General features: G+C 52.3%; 1 protein-coding gene across 1 annotated transcript in view; it reads right to left on the reverse strand.

Moving 5' to 3' along the window:
* PLXNA2 (plexin A2) overlaps nucleotides 1–5,389 on the reverse strand; it is a 219,098-nt gene that overhangs the window by 212,683 nt on the left and 1,026 nt on the right. The gene's annotated exons all lie outside the window — the stretch shown is intronic.

A 5,389-nucleotide genomic window follows, 5' to 3' on the forward strand; every position in this document is an offset into this window, starting at 1 on the left:
CAAATGTGAAGATTCAAGTTGGAGGGGACGCTCAGGTGTCCTACTTGCCCCTTGTTCTTCTATCCCTCCATCCCCAAACAAGAAACGAAGGTAGGAAGGGATGCTGTTTAAACACAAAGAGAGAGCCTGCCTAGGAGTTTCATTCCCCAGACAGTGCTGCCTCCGTCAGAAGCCCCAGTCCTCGCCTTTCTGAGCTTCAGAGAGAATGGTGTGTGTTGGGGGAGGGCACAGACCAGAGAGGTTCATTCACAGGCTATTCACTCTGAGTCCTAGCATCCCTCCCCGCTTCCTTCTCAAAGACAACTTGAACTTTCCAAGGGCAACTCGACTGCCTTTTATCTCTCATACCGAAAGTAATTTTAGCCAAGGGAAAGCAGGATTAAACTTCCATAACACGATACATTTATCTTGTTTTTCTTTTTTCTTCTCTCTTTCCTCCTTTCCCTCCCCCCTTGACCCCAGGTAAATTTGAGCCAAGGGGAAGCCAAGATTAACTACTGGGGGGTTGGGATTAGACCTGAAGAGATGCTACTTTTTGGCCCTCTGCCCATCCCAAAACTTCAATATTTTTCCATACCCCTCTTAGACAGTTATTATCTTCTCAGATGAGGAAAGCCTCTGGACTCTGCTCTCTCTTTCCATATTGTCCTCTGCTGAAATGAAAGGGGGGTTTATAATTCAGAGACAGGCTCCCGCAGAAAATATGAAGACAAAGATTAAATCAGAGATACAACCTTGACATGCCTTCAGTTCCTGAAAGGTCTTTTTTCTAAAGCCTCCTCAGGAGCAGTCTCGCCACCACCTGAGAGTTTCGAGAGTCCACACTTAGGGAGCTGGAAGAAGGCAAGGCATGTGAAAGAGCCTTGGGGGTGGGCCAAAAACTTCTGCTGATAAAGGCAAGAGCCTGTTGGACGGCCAGCCAGGCGACACAACTGCCTGCTAACTTGAGAAGGCACCCCCTCCCCGCCTCCCACCCCAGAGGCATCCTGTGGGGGCTGGCCCCTCTCTCCCTGGGCTGCTCACCACCCTGTGCACCTTCTGCTTAATGCTGCAGGCGCCTTCCCCACTCCCCTGAAACCAGACAGAGCCTAAAGGTCCCCCTGGCAATGGGACCCTACCAGTTGCGGTCTCTGGGTAATGACAGCTGGGAGTTTCTAATATATCTCATCTATTTTTTTCTTCTCTTAAAAAAAGAAAAAAAAAATGCACAAAAGCCACTGTTTAGGGCCAAGCCTGGCTTTCAAGAGCCCCCTCTAGTGGAGCTAACCTGCTACTGCGGCCTCCCAGTTCAGCCCAGAGGAGCCCCTCCCTGCCTGGGATGACTGCGGAGATGCCCCCTCTGCCTGGAAGGGTCTTTTCCACTTGCTTTCCTGTTAGCGCTCAGTAATTTCAGCCCCATGCATACTGTCAGTTTCTCTGTCTTTATCTTCCTTTTCTGTCACCCTGCCTTTCTCTGTTTATCTGTGACTGTTTCTATAAGGTGACTTGGGTCTTTCCATGTGTGCCGTGGCTCTAGTATCTTTCATCTTTGGTCCATCTGCTGTTTTTCTCTGAAGTTCAAGATGCCAGGTCTGATGAGCTGGAAATGCTTCGATCGGGCCTTGGATCAAATGGCTTACTCTCAAAGGCCTAAAACAGGGACCCACAAGCCAGACCCACAGTGAGAAGCACTAGGAAAACTGAACGTTCCTGGAGGAGAATGGAACTTTGGCAAGAACTCCCTTCCCCACCTTCATTCCCCACGCAAGCCTGGGCTTCCTTGGTTGATATGTATGGTTGAAGATGTCTAGAACCTCAGCTTGGAGTTCCTGCTTTGGAGTCCAGTGTGAAACGAGTTCCCTCTCCTCAATCAATTCTCCCCACCATCCTGCCTATTTCCCAGCCTCTGCCACGCAAACAACTAGCACAGCCAGGGTGAAGGGACAGCTGGCAGCAGGTGGCAAGAGGGTGCTGGTGCCAGGGAAGGGGAGAGAAAAGGGTGAGTGGGGGCCAAGACTGACCCTGGGGCTGAAGCAGGGGAGGGGAGACAGAGAATATTCTGCTGGGACGAGAGGGGGACACTGGGGACCTACCAGTCCTCTGGGTTTCTGAGTTATATCCTTTCACCCAGTGAGAGATACGGGCAGGGCAGGGCAGGGCGAGGGGTTAATGGTTAACCAACTGTGAGAACAGGGGACTTTTGCACTGCTCAGGCTGAAGCCTTTTTTCTCAGCTCTCTCCCCCCCTTCCTCTCTTCTCTTTACACTCTTGCCCAGTAGGGACCCTGCTCCCCAACAAAGAACTTTCTCGCCTCTATTTCTGCCCTCAGTTCCAGATGGAACAGTGCGGAGCTAGATAAAGAAGTTCCATCTGCCCCATGCCAGGGAAGGGGCCCCTGAGCGCCTGAGGGCTACGCCAAGGGGGAGAGGGCTGCTCTGACCATCCGTCCCTCTCAGGCCCTTGGGACCAGCTGTTTGACCCCAGGAAGACCTGCCTTTCTCTCTGTCTCCACAAGGCTCACCTTTAGAAATGGCCAAAGAAGAAGTGGACACATACTCGCCCTCATTTACTCTAACTGGGCATGAAATCTTTGTAACTAAGTGAAAAAACTGTTTCCCATAAGGGAATTGGTTCCATTCATCATTGCTTGAATTGAACATATGTGCAGGGGAGAAACAGAATATTCCCATATAGTGAATTGGTTACAGACTGCCCCTGGGCAAGGGTGGTAGTGATGGGGGGGTGCACTTGAGCTGTAAAACTACAGTACCTCCAAGCCTGTTTCTGCCAGTTTCCCTGTGGACAGTCCTGAATTATTTGTAGTTAACAGACTGTAACACAATGCTCCAGTCTCTTTATGATCAGAATGGGGGGTGGGTGGGGGCCTCGGCTTGGAGCTCAGAGCCTCCCTGCTTTGCCTTGATGGACAGAAGTATATTGGGCCCCAGTCTGTGTGTGTGTGGAGACAGCTGTGTGGCAACGCAGAGAGACAGCTGGAGGGGAGACAGGAATTGCTTCCCCCCACACCAAACGCCACATCTTGGGGAGGCAGCCTTAGAAAAGGAGTCAGGAGAGAGCCTCTAAAGCCCTAAACAGTGACAACTCCAGCACCATAAATATTTCATAGTACCTGAACTGGCGAGTTTAGGCTGCTGCCAGCTGCTGCCCTGTATATTTAACTGTGTCACTGGTTTCCCTCCCGCTCCTATGTGTTTTCCTGTAACATGCCCATGAAATAAAGATTAACGGAATGATCAGAAGTGGTTGTACATGGGAAAGGGACCTAACAGAGAAGTAGCTGTTCTTTGGGGGTTCTCTTTTTTAACCTCATTTTAAGCGCAGACTCCAGTATAAAAGAATGGTGAACTTTTACATTTCCCACATCTGCAGCTTATGATGGTCAAGAGGGTTGGAGGGTGAATGTTCCCTGGTGCTTTGGGAACAGAGGTAGGTATTCAAGCCCGCTCTGAAAGGGGGCCACCAACCTTGTAATGACATGGTCTCTTTCAGGTGATGGACACACGACACCACCTTTTACTCTTCACTCACCCTTGGGCTGAGATGCCAACCAGCCCCCCTGCCCTGCTCCAAGCTGTAAGGGACCCAGGTCCTTGTGTCCTGTCAAACAAAGGGCCAGGCGGGATTCCTTTGCCAGACTTGGGGTCCCTGGGCAGAGGAGACCTTTCAGTACTTTACTATGTTGGCTCTTACTGCTCCTCAGCACCATGTCCACTGCACGTGGCTGCAAATGTCATTTCCATCTAGCTGCCAATCTGCGAGCCAATCTGCCCCATACTAATGCAATTTGCTGAGGACAGTGAGGGAGCAGAGAGGGCTTCTGCACTGCCATCCCTTTACCAGCAGGACCCTGGCGGAGGGGAAGGGCTCTTTTAGGTAATGCTGGCTCAAGTGAGGGCAAGTTCCAAGATGAGGAAGGGTGAGGGTGACACAGGTGGAGATGCCAGGTGGGAGAAGGGAAAAGAAAACTACCTCACTAGGGTGCCTTGACAGATGCTTTCTCCATTTCTTTATTTCTCTCCCTGTCTCCCCCCCACACACACACACCCACCCATGCACACCCTCCAGGCCAAGGAGGAGAGATCATAGGTGATTCGTTCAAACAGCTTTGTGAGGTGAGGGGGGAAGTTAATGAATTCTCTTTTCTAGCTGGGGGAGGTCAGAAGAGAAGAAAGCTGCTAGCAACTTCGGGAGCTTTCTGGGGGTGAGTGTACAAAACTTGTGCATGCCAATTAGGAATAGCTGGATTCCTCCTGCCAGAGCCATCTCTTCCCCAGGCTCTGTGGCTCTGTTGAAGGCCCCAGAATACACAGCTTGCCCAGAGGAAAGCATGAAGTTTCGAGGTCTGAGAAAGAGGCCCAGCAAGACAGGAGCCTGCGATTGGAGGGGAAGAACCGAAACAGACTCTACCCCCAAAATGCTCAGCCAGGCCCAGGTACTCACAAACCTCACTCATTATGCTGCAGAACAGAAGGAAGAGAATGTGTCTTCAAACTCTGCAGGTCCTTCCAAGCTGCTAGCCACTGCCTCAAGCTCCAGCTGGCAGCCCCACTCCCTCAGGCTGGTCCTGTCTTACATCCCTGCCCTACCCACTGCTGGCCTGCCACTGTTATTCCAGGATCTTAGCTCTCTACAGGAGACCTGGTCCTATTTCTATAGCCCACTTCAGGGGGCTGTCATTTCTAGACATTTAACTGACCTAGAACCCCACGTCTTTTACCCAACTCTGCCCTCATCCCCTTAGCTCTACCCCTCTGGACCTGAGTTTGAGTAGGTATCCTCTCCTAGGTCAAGGGTCACGTCAAACAGGTGTACATTTTTTCTGGACCTGGAATGACAGTTTCGGGCGACTCTTTGGCCATCCAGCCCACGATGAACATTGACAGAGACTACCTGTGGGATGGATCAAAAGGGCTAGAATCTTCTAAGATCCTGACATCACTTGTGGGGTGGGGCAAGAAGGTGCTCATGGAGGAAGTATTCGCAAATGGTTCACAAGGCGCCTCTGGGACCCTGGGCAAGCTCCTACTTCAGCGCCCAACCCTTTCGTGCTGCTTCAACCAGGGGAAGGTGCTCATGGTGGTGGACCACGAGGGCGCACAGAGCGGGCAGGGGAGCACTTCTCCCCATTCGGCGCCCTGGACTGGCTCCCAGAGCCTGTGGAACCCGCGCAGCATCCCAAGTCCCCTGATCCGAAAGACCAGCCAGAGGCCGCCAGGGACTCCAGCACTGAAGTGAACGCCCCCAAATTGAGCGCTGGTCCCAGTGGCCTTGGGCCGTCTTGCTCGTGCCACCGAGGCCCGCGTTGGGCTCCTGCTCTCCGGACAGCCCCGCCACTCGGGTGCTTCCCAAAGCCGCAGAGCACCGGCAGGTGCCTGGAGGAGGCGCGCCG

The sequence above is a fragment of the Hipposideros armiger genome, unplaced genomic scaffold (genome assembly GCF_001890085.2).
Source record: "Hipposideros armiger isolate ML-2016 unplaced genomic scaffold, ASM189008v1 scaffold_464, whole genome shotgun sequence".
Taxonomy (NCBI): Eukaryota; Metazoa; Chordata; class Mammalia; order Chiroptera; family Hipposideridae; genus Hipposideros; species Hipposideros armiger.